General features: G+C 42.2%; 1 protein-coding gene across 3 annotated transcripts in view; it reads right to left on the bottom strand.

Moving 5' to 3' along the window:
• The window catches only part of AKT1 (AKT serine/threonine kinase 1), a 305,064-nt gene that overhangs the window by 219,865 nt on the left and 66,009 nt on the right, over positions 1 to 19,190 (bottom strand). The gene's annotated exons all lie outside the window — the stretch shown is intronic.

The raw sequence follows: 19,190 nt of genomic DNA on the forward strand, positions 1-19,190 counted from the left end.
GTTCCATACATACAGGTCTGCTGAAAGGCTAATGGGAAGACTGCAAAGAACAGCCACAAGGTTATAACCGGCAGCAGTCAATGGGAGTGAGCCTCTACATTGGTTTCCTGTAACATCTCTGACTAAACAGCAACACTTACAATAAAAGCCATGTTTTCCCTGGAAATCCCATACAAATACTGGATCTTCTGTGTTTTAGACCTAGTTATTTGGTTATAAGTAATATATTTAATTCTAGCCAGGTAGTATGACTATGGGGTACATTCTGTTAGAACTATTAGCAGGGTCAGGACCAAGGAGTGGATCTTTACAGGATTAGCTCTTATGGCATATACACTAACATTTGCCTGTTGACATTTGATAACTTGGCTGTTTCTTGATTGGGAGATAAACCAAAAACCCATGTCTATCGCTTATTTTAAAAGATTAGCTTTTGATTTTATTACATTTGTGATTCAATGAGTTTGAAACATTTTGAATACTTTAAATTAATCATTAACAGCATGCAAAGGCTACATTTGGATTTTCATTTAATATGCTGTCAGATTTTATTTGGTTAGTTGTGGGGTTGACATTTATTGGATACAATCCACCTTGTAATGACTCTGGATGTGGTAGGTATAGCTTGTAAATTAAAAGTGCTTCCTCCATCCAGTTCCAGATGTTGCTGACATCAGGAGAGCATCTTTGTGTATCCAAAAAAGGATAATTAGCCTCCTATAATGCAATTAAGTCAATATAGTATACTGCTGAGAGCAAGGGCAGGCCTAAACCCACAAGAGGGGATCATTCAGGATTCTTGATATGAACAGGGCCTTCTAGCATTATCTAACAAAATTAAAAAAAAAAAAAGTATTTGCCCAGACTGGTGAATGTGTTTTTCATGTTCCAAGTAGGAATACATCAACCCCTTTGTGACTAAATTAGTAAGAAAATGACTAGCACCCCTTGGCCCAGCGATTTCCAAAGAGACAAACCCTTTTACAAGGTTTAAAGTACTATTGGTTTGCCAGTTCTGTTGGTCAGTCCAACTGCAATATGCAGTTTACTATTTTCCATTTTATGATTGATATCTGATAAAAGGGTTAAACATATCACTGATACAATCCAGATCTCTAAAGTGAATCTGTAAGGGGAATCCTAGGGTAGGCGATAGGTGGAAATAAAGGAAAATAGGGGCAGTGTAATGAAAAGCAAGTTTGTTTACTGTAAACTGTTTTCTGTAGATAGATGAATTAGTCATGCTGACTGGGTATGTCGTCCGTGCCACTAGGTGGCAGAGCTCTAAGTCTGGTAAAGTCTTTCAGCTAGGTGCACCCTCTTGTATCTTCCCGGGTTTGCCTGAGGCTCCTCAGTCCCTATCAAAGTTAGCATGGCTAATTCGTCTGCTATCTACAGAAACCACTGTTTACAGTAAGCAAACTTGCTTTTTTCATGTAGATAAGCAGCTGAATTAGCCATGCTGTCTGGGAGTCCCCAGCTGTCGTACTGAGCAAAGTGATGTGTAGGTTGTTTATTGTTGAGCTCAATACATGAATTATAGGTGGACAGTTCTTATGAAGGCATCTTATGTGTAGAACATGTGCTCTTCTGTAGTATAGTCTGCCCCATGTGTGCATCCTCTGTCTAAACAGTAATGGGATGTGAAAGTACACAGATGTCCATGTCGCCGTCTTACAGATGTCTATGAGGCACTTCATGGAGGTGGGTGACTGACGCAGCCATTGCAAGAACTTGTGCCGTAGGTGTTAGATGTTCTGAACGTTTTTGATAGCAGAAATGTATACAATTGATATCTAGGAAGATAAAGTTCATTTTGTCACTGGATATCCTGTTGTGTTTGGGGTAAAGGAAGAGTTGTGAGGGTCTGTTAGGCAAGCGCATGTTTACAGTCAAGGGTGTGAAGTTTCCTCTTGTCATCATTGGCGTGACGTTTTGGATAAAAAGTGGGTAAAGTGATTGATTTAAGTGAAAGCTGGAAACCACCTTTGGTAGAAGACTTGGGTGTGCGTAATATCTACAATTTTACCACGACAGTGACAAGGAGGGTGTGAACTAAGGGCTTGAAGCTCACTAACCCGTCTAGCTGATGTTAGGGCAGTCAGGAAGAGTACTTTCCAGGAAAGGTATCTTAGGTGACAAGTGTCCAACGGTTCAAAGTGTGGTAGCATTAGTTGCTCTAGGACTATGTTGATGTCCCAGGGCACTGGTGGTTTTCTTGTCAGGGGTGTAAGCGCAAAACCCCTTTCATGAATCTGGATACGAGAGAGAGTGACAGGATATGGGTTCACCATTTAGGGTAGTATAAGCTGCTATAGCACATAAATGTACTTGTAGAGAGGCTGTTGCTAGGCCTTCTGTATAGAGTAGATGAAGGTAGGGGGAGAAGGCGTTCTGGTGGGCAGGTAAGTGGATAAATACCAGTCATTGAGCACCAGGAAGTATAACTTGACCACTTTGTTAGTAAGTCTAGTGGCCAGTTTTCTAGAGGAGAATAAGATGTCTTAGAGTGGAGGAGCAATGTTTAAGTTTTGGAAAGCAAGCCTTTCAATCTGAGGTGCAGGGAGTAGAGGGTGGAGTGATTGTTCTCTTGGGTAAGTAGTTGTGGGCTGTTGCCCAGAGGAACAGGGTCCCTTGATAGTTGTACGAGGTAGCCGTACCAGGGTTGCCTTGGCCAAGCTGGTGCTATGAGAATCAAATCAGCTTAGTCTTCGATGCATCAGACTGTGCAAGAAATGAGTGGTATCTGAGGAAGTGTGTACAGTAGACCTTGAGACCAGTCTGAGGAAAGTATCCAAAGTGGGCTTAGGTACACTGAGCAAGAGTGTCTTTCCTGTTTCATTCTGTCACGAACAGATAGATGCAGGGAAGACCCCCATTGGAGAATGTGATGCGCTGTCTCCTGGTTTAGTTCCAGTTCATGGGGATGAAATTCTGCTCAATTTGTCTGCTCTGGAATTGACTTTGGGCAAGTAAGTTGTTTGTAGGTGGATGGACCTGCTGTGTGCCCATTCCAGGATCTGGATTGTTTTCTTGCAGAGGTTCTAAGAACCTGACCGTCCTTTATGTAAAACATTGTGACTTGTCTGTGTGAATAGTTACCGTTTGCCCTTGCAAGAAGTGTTCGAAGGATGTTTTGTACCACTGAGTTCCAGCAGGTTTATGTGTTGTTGTGCTCCATCATTGACCATAACTCCCAAGTCTGAAGATGGTGTAGGTGAGCTCCCCAACCTGTGGGACAGGCATCTGTTGTGAGTATTACCTGATGTTGGGGGGGGGGGGGGGGTTCACAGAGGTGATCCGGTCAATTGTGTGGATGGAAGTATCCACCATTGTAGGTCCTTCATGCTGAATGTTGTTTACAGGGGTTTATGATGGATGCAGGAACTGAGTCCATTGAGGTTTGAGGCCACACTGGAGGATGTACATGTGTGGGATCACAGATGCTGCCATGTGTCCCAGGATGGTCATGATTTGGTGGGCTGGGACAGTCATGGTTTTCAGGAGTGAAGACAGTGTGCAAATAGCTAGTGCCTGTGGTAGAAATGCTTTGGCTGTCTATATAGGCTCCAATGAACTGCAAGGTTTGTGTTGGTTGAAGATTTGACTTCTCGTAGTTGATCAGGAGACCCAGATTGTCGAGGCAAGAAATGGTGTGAAGTAAATTCTTTTGCAGGAAAGACTGGTTGGGTGCTACTAGAAGCCAGTTGTCCAGGTAAGGAAATATTTGCAACCCCTGACAATGGAGGTGTGCCACTGCTAGACATTTGGTGAATACTCTGGGGCAGAGGAGAGACCAAAATGGTAGTACTTTGTATTGGAAATGCCTATTGTCCATCTGGAAACAGAGGTAATACCAGGAATTGGGATGCATTGGTATGTGGGTATATGCATCCTTCAAGTCCAGTGAAGGAAGGGAAGAATTGGACTTGAGAAATCATTTTGAATTTCTCCTTGTGGATGTATTTAAGCACATGTAGGTCCAGGATTGAAAGTAGGCCTCCCAATTTCTTGGGAATGAGGAAGTATTGTGAATAGAAACCAGGGTGCTGTATTGAGGAAGGTAGTTCCTGAATGTAGTTTTGTTGGAGGATAATCTTGACTTCCTGTAGGAGAGGGCCCCTGTGTGCTGCTCAATTTTTCTGGGGAACTAAGTGTGGTATGGTTGGAACAGATGTAAAGTGGAGAGAACAACCTTTTATTATTGTGAGGACCCATTGATCGGATACGATGTTGGACCATGCTGGGAGGAATTTGGATAATCTTCCTCCTACTACCCAAGTTTGAGCCGGTGGTGGAATTATCTTCAAAAGTTTGTGTTTGATGGTTGGGATTCTGCTGTTGGACAAGCCTGTCGAGGGGCCCTAGTCCTAGTATGTGAACCTTGTGGTTGGTAAGGTTGTCGAGTTGGCTGATTAAGGTTGATGCCTATAATAAGAGTATGGCCTGTAGGCTTCTTGTAGGATGGGTATCGTCATCTGAACGATACAGGCTGATGTGGGGCTGTTAGGGACAATACAGCTGTTTTCTGTTCCTTCAGTTTTGTGACTCTTTAGGTGAATGTGTCACCAAATAGGTTCTCTGGTCAGCATGGGAGGTTAGCCAGCTTATCACTGATGTCATCCCTGACTGCACTTGATTGGAGCCATGCTAATAGTCTTGCAGCTATGGAATTTACTGAAGTTTTTGAAGATACCTTGAAGCCTTCATACATAGAATATAAAAGATGTCTTAAACCTTCCATGTTATGGAATTCTGCAGGCAGTGCAGAGTCTGAGGATCCCTGTGTCAGGTATGGTTTTTAGAGTCTGCAAGTTCTCAAACAGGTACTGGGCAATAAAAAAAAATTGATTGTTTTGAATTTTTGCGTTAAGCATGCTCGATTGGTATGAGTGCTTTGCAAAGTTGTCCAGTAATTTTGCATCTCTAGACTGGTATTTGAATGCAACCTAGAATTTTGTGCTTTTTGCATTGCAGATTCTACAACAGATTGGTGGGGTAATTGTACCATAGAATGGGGGGGGAGGAGGAGAGTCCTCATATGATATTTAATATCAGTTTTATGTGAAGTGGATGGAGTAGTTAGAGGGGTGACCCAGGACTTCTCCATGAGGGCATTTAGCACTTTGTGTTGAGGCAGTGCTACTGGTTTACTGGGAGTGTCAAATGTTTTCAAAATGCCCATCTCCTGACTGGGATCGTGAAGCTTTCTGGTCTCCACATTTAGGAGTAGGCCTTTCTCTAGAAACTGAATAGGTTAAATCTTCAGAGATGAAGGTTCAGGTGGGACCTCATCTGGATCTGAAGGGTATCATGTTGATGAATCAGAGGAAGACGTAAAACTAAGGGTGTTGGCCTCTGTGGCTGTATTTTCAGTGATGGTCCTGGAATAGAGGGGTCTTCTGGTATAGATGGAACCTCCATTGGAGAAGCAGTGGGGGTGGGTTTTGCTGTTCTATCGACTTCAAAAATTGCAACAGGATGTTTTATCTGGGTCATAGCTTGCAAAGCTAGCCCAGAGATTGATGGTATAGAAGACTGGGGGCTCTACCAGCGATGGGGCAGTAGGAGGTGCCATGGTCAGGCTTAGGTTTTCTTCACTTATGATTTTCAAGATATTACAGTCAAGCTTTGCTCAGAAACTTGAGATTTACAAACAAAGCAAGTTTAAAGATATTTCACACTACATGAATTGTACTAGGCAATATTCTCAATTTAAACCTTCCAAGAGGGGAGAGGAAAGGACTAGAAGAAAATATCAAACAAGCTTCACCTAAGGAAAGGCCATAGCATAAAATCCCAACCCCATTTTATAAGGATAGTTAGATCTCAACTTCTAGAAAGCAAAGGAGAAAACAGCCAAGCTTCCTCCTATCAATAAAAGATCTAAGCTGTTCTGGAAGAAAAAAATTTAACATGTTTACAAGGGTATTTAATGAGGTCCCCAAAGCCTGAACCTCTGGACACAGAACCAAAGAGTGTGTCTCTTGCATAACCCTAGGCAAGTCAGGATAAATCCTGACAGGTTGCCCCAGATAGCCCAACATTTAAAGTAACTTCATTATATAAGATGTATCATGTGAATTGAAGAGGATACAATGTTTTCCTTTCAATTAGTTTCTGGAATCTTCCTCTGAAATGAGGAAAATAAGACATGTCCAATGAAACCAATGACATGCTGGCTAGGGTTTTTAAGGAAATACATATTAGTAAAGAACTGTCAAGATAGGAAATTGTGTGGCTGTTTTACAAGTTATTTAGGGTAATTCACCCATAACTTAATCTGCATTTTACCAGTTTTCCTTAGACTTCAGATGATTTTCTAGCAGTTCCCATTCTATGGGGGAAGAATACCAGGTTCCTGAATCAGTGGCATTTACTGACTATTAGAACACTCCAATAAGCAAAAGTTTTCTGAGTGTTCAATCACTATTCCACAAGTTCACTTTTCAGTACTATGCATTTAAAAAAAGTCCTGCATTAGGCTTTAAATTCTCCAAGTATATCACTTGCAGCAAAAGTGTATTGTGCTGAGTAATAAATACGAGGGAATTCTGCACTACTGTGGAGCACAGCATTCCTCTCCTGTGCAGAATTTGAAGCGGTACAGAAAATTGTGAGCAGAGTCCATCCCACTTGCACGAAAGACAACTAAGGCCTGGTGGCTGCAAGCAGAGTCCATCTCTGAAGAGCTGCTTTTGCCAAAAGAAAAACAGCATAGGTATGTGTGCCGAGAGGAGGCAAAGAAAGTGTTTTGGGGAAGGGGGTAAGAAACTGTATGAGATTGGGTGCTGGTGTGCATGAGGGAACAAGGATAGGAGAGGATATATGATATATAGGATATATGATAGGAGAGGGTGTATGCACAAGGAGAGGGAACCTGTATGCAGGCATGTGTAAGAAAGATAGCCTGCGGGTGGATGTACAAGAGGCAGCCTGTATGAGTATGCATGCAAACGTGCGAGAGAACATGTGTGTGTGTGAGGGTACTGGTGTGCGCAAGAGGGATCCTGTATGGGGGACACAAGGAGAGATGGAACCTGTGTGCAGGGCAGTAGGAAAGAAGGGTCAAACTCTGGGAGTTGAGGGCTGGGGAGTGAAGATAATGCCTTTCACTCTAAGCCTGAAGAGGAGGGATAGTGGAAAGCAGAGGAGTTGGGGCTTTAGAGAACAGAGTGAACCGTCTGGCCAGGGGAGTAGGGAGAGGCGGAAGAACACTTACAGTGTACTTCTAGGGAAATTCTGCTCAAAAAATATTTAAGACTCTGCACCTGAGTAATAATTTCTGTATAGCAAAATTGCTTACCTTGTAATAGGTGTTATCCCAGGATAGCAGGATATAGTCCTCACATATGGGTGACGTCACCGATGGAGCCCAGCGCGGGAAATCTGTCAAAGTTTCTAGAAACTTTGACCGGCCGTGTGAGGCCACTGAGCATGACCAGCATGCTATGATTCTCTGCCACAGGTGTCTCTTCAGTCTAGTATGTAGCAAAAGAGTTTAGTAAATTAAATCATAAAAGGATGAGCCCAACTCTGCAGGGTGGCAGGTGGGTTCTATGAGGACTACATCCTGCTGTCCTGGGATAACACCTATTACAAGGTAAGCAATTTTGCTTTATCCCAGGACAAGCAGGATGCTAGTCCTCACATATGGGTGAATAGCAAGCTAGAGGCTGAGTCCTTTTGTTGTGAAGTATTGAAAAGGAATCAGCCGGAGATCACAGAAGATTGGATGTGGAAGGAGTTGGGATTAAGCTGGAAACAAATTCTTTAAGAGATTGTCCGTAGGCCGAATCTTGTCATCCTTGTCTAGGCAGTAATGAGCTGCAAAAGTGTGAAGAGAACTCCATGTTGCTGCTTTACATATGTCGAGGATAGGCACCGAACGGTAGTGTGCTACTGAGGTTGACATTGCTCATACTGAATGCACCTTTACTCGTCCTTGGAGAGGAAGGCCTGCTTTTTCATAACAAAATTGTATGCAATCTGCTAGCCAATTTGATAAAGTTTGTTTACCCACTGCTTTACCTGGTTTGTTTGGGTCGTAGGATACAAACAGCTGTGTGGATTGTCTGTATTGCAGTGCGGTCTATATAAAAAGCTAGTGCATGCTTACAATCCAAGGTATGCAAGGCTGTTTCTCCTGGATGGGAATGAGGCCTTGGAAAGAATATGGGTAAATTTATGGATTGATTCAAGTGGAATTCTGTATGAGTACGGAGAACCACTTTGTCATGTAGGAACTTAGTATAAGGTGTGTATGTGACAAGTGCTTGTAACTTACTAACCCTTCTAGCTGATGTAATGGCTATAAGGAAGATAGTTTTCCAGGTGAGAAATTTAAGATCACAAGAATCTATGGGTTCGAAAGGAGAACGCATGAGTCTTGTTAGTACCAAATTCAGATCCCATTCTGTGACAGGTGGTCGAATTGGTGGCTTAAGGTGAGTTAAACCTCTCATAAATCTGCTTACGAGAGGTTGTATGGAAATAGGTGCATCTGCTATCTTATGGTATGCAGAGATTGCACTTAAATGTACTCTTACCGATGCAGTCTGGAGACCAGATTCTGAAAGATGGTATAATTAGTCTAGTAGAGAAGTTGTGGGGAGGTGAAAGGATTTATGTTCTTTTCGGAGCACCACAAAGTGAACCTCTTCCATTTAGAAGCATAATTCTTTTGTGTGGAAGGTTTACGTGAAGCTGTAAGCACTTGAGATATATTGGATGAAAGATTGAGTGGTTGCAAGATCAAGCTTTCAACATCCATGCTGTCAGGGATAGGGATTGAAGGTTGGGATGTCACAACCAACCCTGATCCTAAGTTATGAGAGTGGGAGCTACTCCCAGTCGAATTGGATCCCTGACTGAGAGGTCTAGCAGTGTGGGGAACCATACTTGTCGAGGCCAGTATGGGGCTATGAGTATCATGGACCCTTTGTCCTGTTGTAGCTTCAATAGAGAGTTTTGGTTATGAGTGGTGTTGGAGGATACGTGTATAGTAGGCCTGAGCTCCAAGGGTGAGCGAAGGCATCCTTGGCTGGCTGATTGTTCTGTTTGTGAAGAGAACAGAAATTGTCCCACTTTGTGATTCAGATGTGATGCAAAGAGGTCTATTGTTTGTTGACCCCAATGTTGAAATATCCTGGTTGCTACTGCAGGATCCAGGGACCATTCGTGTGGTTGGAATTGACGACTGAGTCGATCCACTACCACATTGTGAATGCCTGCGAGATAAGTGGCTCGTAAGAACATTGAGTGGTTCAGGGCCTAGCCCCAAATTTGTGCAGCTTCTTGACAAAGGAGATATGAGCCTGTACCTCCCTGTTTGTTGATGTACCACATGGCTACTGTGTGGATTAGAACAGTCTTGTGTGAAAGGCAGTCCTTGAATGCATGCAGTGCATAACGTATAGCTCGAAGTTCCAGAAAATTGATTTGATATGTTGCTTCGAGTTTTGTCCAAGTCCCTTGAGTGTGGAGATTGTCTATATGAGCTCCCCATCCCAAGGTGGATGCATCTGTAGTTAAAGTTATCTGTTGAAAAGGTAGGCCTTTGCACAGGTTGTCTTTGTTCGTCCACCAAAGTAGAAATGATCTTAGTTGGTGGGTCACTTATTTTATTTATTCGCTTTTTTTATACTGAAATTTAGCTATAAGCCTTCATTCCGGTTTGAATTGGATATTGAAGTGGTTGAATGGCTTGAATCCATTGTGATCATAAAGTCCATTGGGCAGCTCGCATGGCAAGTCTTGCCAATGGTGTAACGTGAACTGTGGAGGCCATATGACCTAGCAGTATCGAAACTGATGGGCTGTGGTTTGTGTTCGTAAGGAAATGGAATTTGCTAGTAGAATGAGGGCATCTGCACGATCTATAGGTAGAATAGCCTTTGCTAGATCTGTGTTCAACTCTGCTCCTATGAAGTGAAGCAGATGAGTTGGAGTGAGATGGGATTTTTGATAATTGATGAGAAATCCCATGGAGTGAAGTAGAGCAATTGTTCAAGTGAGAAATTATTGCTCCTTGTTGAGATGGACTCCTTATGAGCCAGTCTATATATGGGGAAACATGGACACCTTTGTGCAAGTGTCCTGCTATGACTGCTAGACATTTGGTGAAGACTCTGGGAGCAGATGCAAGTCCAAAGGGTAGAACTCTATTGGTAATGTTTATGGTCTACTGTGAAGTGCAGGTACTTGCGATGAGGATGGTATATTGGAATGTGAGCATAAGCATCTTGAAGATCCAGAGAACAAAGCCAATCTCTTGCTTGAAGAAGTGGAAGCATGGTGCCTAAAGATACCATCCTAAATTTTTTTCAGAAATTTGTTGAGATTTCTGAGGTCAAGGATGGGACGTAGGCCTCCTGTTTTCTTTGGAATGAGGAAGTATTGGGAGTAGAATCCCCTGCCCTGCTGTGTCCGGGGCACTGGTTGTATGGCCCTAGATCTCAGAAGGGTGGATAATTCTGTCTAATTGATGCAGTTGAGAATTTTGTCGTGGGCAGGAAGTTGGTGGAAATTCTGGAAGAATTGAGGTGAAATTTAGCTTGTAGCCTCGAGAGACTATGGAAAGTACCCATTGATCTGATGTTATGTTTTGCCAATTTGTGTGAAAGATATTCTTCCTCCCACCGGTAGATTTGGCTTGGGATTGAAAGGTTGGGTCTGTTCTCTGGTCTTTGTTTCAAAAGCCTGTTGCAGGGCCTGTCTGTGCAGGAGGTTGTGGACGAGCAGGCCTGGATTGTCTGGCCTGGGAGCATTGTGTAGGTCTACTGGACCTACCCCTAGAAGTGTGGGGTAGTATCTGTGTGGCCTGTAATAGGAACATCGCATATCTCTTCATGGAAGACGAGAAGACTGATTAGCAGGCTCTTGAGGGGTTTGAGACAGCTGACGAAGAGTCTCAGTGTGGTCCTTAAGCTGTTGTACAGCTTCTTGAATTTTGTCCTCAGATTGTCACCAAGACAGGGCAGGTCCACAAGTTTGTCTTGTACCTCAATTCTGAGGTCAGATGCTTTGAGCCAGGCCCATCTGTGAGCAGTGATTCCAGCTGCTGCTGTCCTGGAAGCAGTCTCAAAATCATCATAGACTGCTCTCACCTCATGTTTGCCTGCCTCCAGTCCCTTTATTACAGCTTGTGCAGGCTCCTGGAACTGGGTGGGTAAAGAGGTTACAAACTCTTCCATCTGCTTCCAGAGGTTCCGCTGGTATTGAGTGATATAGAGTTGATAAGCAGAAATTTTGGTGCTCAACATGGAACTCTAATAGACTTTTCCTAGTGTATCCAGGAATCTGTGTTCTCTACCAGGTGGGATAGATGAGTATGGGTGCACACTTAGATTTTGTGTGTGCTGACTCCACTACTACAGACTGGTGTGGTAATTGCTGTTTGTGGTAGCCTGGAGCTGGCTGGACTATGTAAGTAGTGTCCACACATTTATTCACTGCAGGAGTAGAAGCTGGGTGTTCCCATTTGTTTTTGGAGATTAGTAAAACCTCATGTACTGGTACCGCCAGTACTTGTTTGGGTGGATCCACAAACTGTAAAACCTCAAGGGTTTGTGCTCTTGTGTCTTCCTCTGCTGCAAGTTTGAATGGAATTGAGTCGGACATGCTTTGTATGAATGAGAAGGAAAGATCCTCTGGGGGTGACTTCTTTCTTTGATCTGGAGAAGGGTTAGACATGAATTCCTCTGAAGAAAAATGAGGGTTCATCATCCCAGGAATCTTCAGAATCTTCTGTATAAGGTGATTTTGGCATGGATTTAGATGGGACATGGAGTCCTGAAGGACCTGGCTGTGGGTCATCTATGGAAAATCCTGCAGAAGTAGTATGTGGCCTAGTAGATTGTAAATTATCGATCACATCTTGATACCTTTGTAAAAGGCGTCAAAAAAAAAAAAAAAAAGACTCATCTTGAACTTCTGGAGGTTCCAATGCAGGTTGCCGCAATGGTAGCAGGGATGTTCTTGATGTTGTGGTCTGTGGAACTGGCACCGAAATAGATGATGGAAGTGGTATTGACATCAGGGGCTCGATGGAATATGAGCAAACAGTGATGTGGATTGTGTCCTGAGCCTTGGTGTAGTGGTTATGAAACCGGTCAAAATCTTCGGCGGCAAGAAAGGCGCAGTCATCGGTGGTGCCACTGGCATCAATGCTGAGGCATCGGCAGAACCGTCGGAACATTTTGCTCTTGAAGAGCTTGTAGGACTACTTGTCTTAGACAATTCCGGCTGTACAAGTGGTGAAGTCACCGATGTTGTATGCGGTGGCGGTACAGAGGTGTCCATCGACGAAGTGTGAGTAGTAGTTGGAAAAGACGAAGGCCCAGGCATAGAAGGTGCCGGGGTTTCCTGTTGGGGCCGCTTTGGCATCGATTCATCCTGGGACATCGATGCCAATGTTTGGATTTTTGGGGTTCTGCCTATCACCGGATCCATCCAGACACGGGTTGTTTTTTTTTTTTTTTAAGTAAAGCCCTCTTGGTTGCTCCGGCTGGAGACCGATGATTTTGAGGGAGAAGGGATTAACTGAAGTTGAAACAGATGTTCCATCTTCTCTTGTCTGGCTTTCCGTCCTTTTACTGTCATTTCTGCACATTTGGGGCATGTACTGACATCGTGTTTTTCTCCAAGGCAGAGTACACGACAAATGCGGGTCAGTTAACATATTCCTATTACAAATCGGGCACTTTGAATCCCGTTGCCATTTTGGAATAGACGGCCGATGGATGCGAATGCGAGGAAAGGGATTCCTAGAAAATATGAGAATGAAGGGAATGGTACTCACCAGCCGGCGAGCTTGAGAGCTCCTATGAGAGAATATCAATAAATTGAAAAAACAGACTTTTTCAGTCACAAGAATTGCGGAGAACGCAACGGCTCTAGTCCCGCGATGCGAACGGCAGCGTGGAAAAGCGAAGACTGAAGAGACACTTGTGGCAGAGAATATCATAGCATGCTGGGCATGCTCAGTGGCCTCACACGGCCGGTCAAAGGTTTCTAAAAACTTTGACAGAGATTTCCTGCGCTGGGCTCTGGTGAGGTCACCCATATGTGAGGACTAGTATTCCTGCTTGTCCTGGGATAATACATTTTCAATTACTCAGACTGATGCGTGTTATTTTGACCAATATAAAGTAGGCAGAATTCCCCCAGGAATAAAAATGTCTACAATTCTAGCCAGGTGCTGTATAACAAAATGTTAAGGTTTAAAATGTTTCCAAAACACCAGCTAAGTGATCCATGGTGCTTATCCAGCTGTCAGTCACAGCTGCACCATGCTGGTTAAGTACCCTTATGTTCTTAAGGGCCATGCTAGGTCAGACCCAAGGGTCCATCAAGCCCAGCATCCTGTTTCTAAGAGGCCAAACCAGGCCACATGTACCTGGCAATTACCCAAACACTAAGATCATACCTAGCTACTGATGCCAGTAATAGCAAAATCCATTCCCTAAGTCAACTTTAACAGCAGTTAATGGACTTCTCCAAGAACTTGTCCAAACTTTTAACCCAGCTACACTAACTGCACTAACCACATCCTCTGGCAACAAATTCCAGAGCTTAACTGTGCATAGAGTGAAAAATTTTCCACTAGTTTTAAATGTTCTATTTGCTAACTTCATGGAGTGCCCCCCCCCCCTTAGTCCTATTATCTGAAAGTGTAAATAACCAATTCACATCTACTCGTTCAAGACCTCTCATTTTAAAGAGGTCTATCATATCCCCCCCTCAGCAGTCTTCTCCAAGCTGATCAGCCCTAACCTCTTCAGCCTTTCCTCATAGGGGAGCTGTTCAATCCCCTTTATCATTTTGGTGGCCCTTCTCCATTGCAACTATATATCTTTGAGATGTGGCGACCAGAATTGTACACAGTATTCAAGCTGCAGAATCACCATGGAGCGAAACAGGCACCGACATTCTGTTTTGTTAACCATTCCCTTAATTCTAACTTTTTAACTGCTGCAGCATGCTGAGCTGACGATGTCAGAGTAATATCCACTATGATGCCTAGATCTTTTTCCTGGGTGGTAGCTCCTAATATGGAACTTATGTAACTACAGCAAGGGTTATTTTTCCCTATATGCAACACCTTGCACTTGTCCACATTAACTTTTCTGCCATTTGATGTCCAATCTTCCAGTCTCACAAGGTTCTCCTGCAATGTATCACAAGCCGCTTGTGATTTAACTGAATAATTCTGTATCTGCAAATTTGATAACCTCACTTATTCCTTTCCAGATCATTTGTAAAATATATTGAAAACACTGGTCCAGATCCTTGATGCACTCTACTTTTAACTTTTCCACTGAGAAAATTGACAATTTACTCCTGTTTCATGTCTTTTTAACACCAGCTTGTAATTCATGAAAGGACATTGCCTATCCCATGACTTTAGTTCTTAGAAGCCTCTCATGAGACTCAAATGCCTTCTGAAAAGCCAGATACTACATCTACTGGTTCACCTTTATCCATTTTTAACCCCTTAAAAAAAGGTTTGTGAGGCAAGACTTCCCTTGGGTAAAGCCATGTTGACTGTTCTATTTAAACCATGTCTATATGCTCTGATTTTGATCTTTAGAATATAGTTTCCACTATTTTTCCCAGCACTGAAGTCAGGCTCACTGGTCTATATAGTTTCCCAGATCGCCCCTGGAGCCCTTTTTAAATATTGTGTTACATTGGTCACCTTCTAGTCTTCAGGTACAATGGATGATTTTAATGATAGGTTCTGAATTTTAGTAGATCTGAAATTTCATTTGAGTTCCTTCAGAACCAGATGATGCATACCATCCAGTCCAGGTGATTTACTACTCTTCAGTTTTTCCAGTTCACAACTATTTGGTTCAGTTCATCTGACTCACCCTTTAAAACCATCTCTGGAACTGGTATCTCCAACATCCTTATTAGTAAACAGAAGCAAAGAATTCATTTAGTCTTTCTGCAATGGCCTTATCTTCCCCTAAGAGCCCCTGTGGCAGTTTAGAAGCCCTTCAGGGATAAGGAAATACCTATACCTGAATATAATCTGCCATTAATATTTCAAAGCAGAATATAAATAAATACTAAGAGGCCCAGAGACCCCACCTATAAGTAGTAGAATATCAAACACATGAGGGGATGGGGAGGGATAGTGATGAGTGATTTATTCAAGTAACTCACTTTTCCAAATCTGAGCAAGGCAAGTTACTATTGGATGCAGTTAGTAGGTCCCTACCCCAGAAGTTTACAATCTTAAGTTTGTGCCTGATGAGGCAATGAAAAAGCCAATTTGCCCAAGGTCACAAGCAGCATCTGTATAAGGTAGGATTTGAGTTCTGGGTCCCTAGGATCTCAGCCTATTGCTTTAATCACTAAGCTACACCTCCACACCAGTGTCAGCTTCCAGAATGCAAGTTTTCAAGAAAAATTAGAAATACATTTGAACTACCAGACTATTCCTGGACTCAAAGCTCTAGTTTTCTGGGGTTACCACTTATTCTTGTTAAAGGTATCCAAGATTGCTACTTATAACTAGCAAGAGTTCAATTCAATGCAATCCACAAATGATGTAACATCACAGCACATCCTGAGAGAAAAAAACCAAAAAACTAATCCCAGAGATTATGTAGCATGACATACCTAGATCAGAAAGTGAACCTAGGCAGGCATACTGGATACCAAAACCCTGTCAGGCAATATTTTTCCTGATGTAAGGATTTTTTTTTTTTTTTTTTTAAGATAAACTGTTTTGTGAAGGCAGGTTACTACTCAGTTTATAACACTAACAGCAGGACAAAAACAAACCAGCTACACTAGACAGGTTCTCACTATATTTGTTAGGTAGCAAAACTTATGGTATTACATGCCTTTACAACTACATTTAAAAAAAGGCAAAAAGGCTGGCTTAGAAGCAATGTTGAAGCCAAATCCCTCATGGCAGTGTACAATTCCTGGTTCAGGTCTTCTGCTCCTGGCTCAGCTAGATTTGGGAAGCAGTCCTTGTGCAATGGCAACCTCTAGTGGCTGGGTTTAGGGCCCATAATTGCAGGATACTGGAAGGAGCTCTAGAACATGGCCCTAACCAAGGACTATCACTGAAGACTGAACTTTTAGCCCAGAGGGGATAGTCAATAAAATAAGTGGGAACAGGAATGTACTTAGATAGTTGCAAAGGCTCCTTGTTCCAGGTCTCAGGCCTGCTTCTGACTGAATTGGAAGTTCAATGGATAAGGGGAAAAATATGGGACAGAAAAAAAGGAGCTGATAAGACAGCATGAAATTATAAAACAACCTGCTCTAAAGAACAAACTGTTAAGTTGAATGCCACAGGGGTCTGTTATGGGACCATTTCAATATCTTTGTCAGAAACACTGCAGAAGAGCTAGAAGGTAGTGTCTATTTGCAGATACCACCAAGATATGCAGAGTGGACATGCCTGAACGAGTAGAGAACAAAAAGTGATTTAAGAAAGCTTGAAGAACAGTTGAAGATTTGGCAACAGATTCAATGCCAAGAAGTACAGAGTCATGCATCTGGGGTGTGGTACTCTAAAAGAGCTGTATGTGATGAGGTGAAAGTATTGTGCATGGACTGGGCAAGGGATCTTGGGGTAATGTTTGCTAATCTGAAGCTAGTGAAGCAATGTGACAAGGCAATAGCTGAAGCCAGAAGAATGCTGGGTTGCATAGAGGAGTAACTAGTAAGAAAGGTGATTAATACCCTTGTACAAGTCATTGGTGAGGCCTCACCTGGAGTACTGTGTTCAGTTCTGGAGACCATCTCAAAAAGGAGGAAATGACAGAGGCAGTCCAGAGAAGGGTGACTAGAATGGTGAGAGTTTATTGGAAGACTTGCAGCTGAAGGATCTAATATGTATACCCTGGAAGAGAGGAGATTCAGGGAAGACAATACAGACCCTTCAGATACCTGAAAGGGTTAATGATGCATGATCCCCAAATTTTGTTGGAAAGCAAACAGTAGAACCAAGGGTCACAATGAAATCCAGGAGATGACTCAGAAAATATTTCTTCATGGAGAGAGTGGTGAATGCCTGGAATTCCTGGCTGGAAGTGGTAGTGAAGAGGAAAAAAACAGTAAACAAGTTAAGAGGCATGCATACAATGGAGGCAGTGCATGCAAATGCATAATTCATTGTGGATATCCCGAAAACCTTACCTGCTTTTGGCTCTCTAGAACAAAGTTGGCCCCTCCTAACCTATATTCTACCATTTTTTCAAATTGAAATATACAAGTAGATTTTTTTTTCTTCAAATGAGCTGAATTTTGACCAGGTTTGTTTTAGCAAAAGTATATTAACAGAAAAAAAAAAGTTACTTAAAATTGTGCTTTGAACCACAGATTTCATTGATGGCATGGTGGGTGTTTTTCAAGTGCAGTCAACTGAAGAAAATCAGGGGCCAATGGAATTTCCAAGCATTTCATGTAGTACAAATGTTGGTGATTTTTTTTTTTTTACACTATAAATGGGGTTCTGATGCATGTATTAGTACAGAATCTAACTGTTCCAAATAGTTCAGAATATGGCCACCAGATAAATTCTTACCCAAGGAAAGTTAGGGCTAGACTACTTTTGAAGTTACATTGGCTCTCCAGAGGGTAAAATTCAAGATCATAACCCTGTTGCACAAGGTAGTCCAAGATGGTGCATATCTATGGAGGTTAGTATGCAGACAATTAAGATGTAATTTAAGACCAGCACACATGGTGCTCTGTCAGTGGTGAAAGATCAAAAAGGCAGCTTTTCAAAGCAGAATGGCCCAGATACTGAAAACAATGTGGAATTCAGAACTATTAGACATCAAGATGGAAACTCATTCAGAAAGAATGTAAAGGCATGGTTATACCCAAGAGAACAGGGTTTTGATTACTGCATTGATTTTAAAATTGTTTTATGGTGTTGTGAACTACTGACCAGTATTTTTCAGTGTGTGGTATAAAAAAGGCCTGGAAGAGCTTGAAGAGTTCCTCAGAGTGCAAAACAAACCCTTCAGGTGTGAAACTTTAAAAATGGTCCAACATTTTAGGTTTAGCACTCCAGAATGTGTACAGCCCAAAGAGAAATTTATATTTATAGCCCACTTATAGTAACCAAGTTATGCTACAGGTTACAGTAAACATTAAAAGCAGAAAAATAAAGTAAAATCTGCACCAAAACATACAACTCCCTTCTAATTCTATTCAGGAATTGACAAGAGATTTGAGAGTATAGCTTTAAAATTGCTTCTGAAAGATTAAAATCCTTATTCTGGAGCATCTATAAGTTAGTTCCACCAATAGAATGAGCATGCTTTCTTGTATCCTGAAGGCAAGCAGACAATGGTAGGCACCTCTAAGAGAACTATTACTCAAACACAAAGATCTTAACATATGACAAAGGCCTGACAAATAACTTGTATTTGTAAGCCATGACAAATACCTTATACAGTGCTGTTACACAAATTCTGTTTCATCTATACTGGTTAACATTTTCTTATAGGGGTTCCCAAAACCAAGCAAGCCAGAGTATGTAAGCAAACTTTTGGAAGTCTCATGTAAAGGGCATCTCAGTTGCCATTAAGCTAAAGGCTTGCACAATCACAAAAGTCAGACTGATCTAATGGGTTTTAAAACGACAGAGTAGCTTCAATGTAGAGTATTCTGTAGATAAGAGATCCTGATAAGTAAAAAAAAATTAAAATCCCAGGTTCTGACCATGTTCTGTAAGTGCCACAGACCCCATTTAAGAGGATAAATGACAATCTTTTGGTCATTTCCTGGAACTAGGACCTTTTGATAGATTAATAGATTTAAGAAAGGCATCATCCATTCATTTACTGATGGCTTGCAGAAAGATATAGCTGTCTTCTGCATATAGTTTAAAATGCACAGGAACAACTTTAACACTAGCACATGTGGGCATGGCCCACGCATGTAGTATGGTATCTGCCATGCAAATACACTTGCATGTTATAAAATGTGCTTAGTGTGTATGTGTGCAAATTTTAAGCATTTACACGAGGATCTGCCAATTGTGCATTTTCCTTAGGAATCTGACTTACACACAAGTGAGGTAGTTTATAACATGTGCACAAAGGAAATAACCATCATAGCCAGTCTGGCCACCAGTTTACCCAGTTTCTCTAGGTTAAAGACCCCATTGATGCTGTAGTTTGCACTCCCCTCCCCCAGTCCATATT

Source organism: Rhinatrema bivittatum, chromosome 4 (genome assembly GCF_901001135.1).
Source record: "Rhinatrema bivittatum chromosome 4, aRhiBiv1.1, whole genome shotgun sequence".
Lineage (NCBI taxonomy): Eukaryota > Metazoa > Chordata > Amphibia > Gymnophiona > Rhinatrematidae > Rhinatrema > Rhinatrema bivittatum.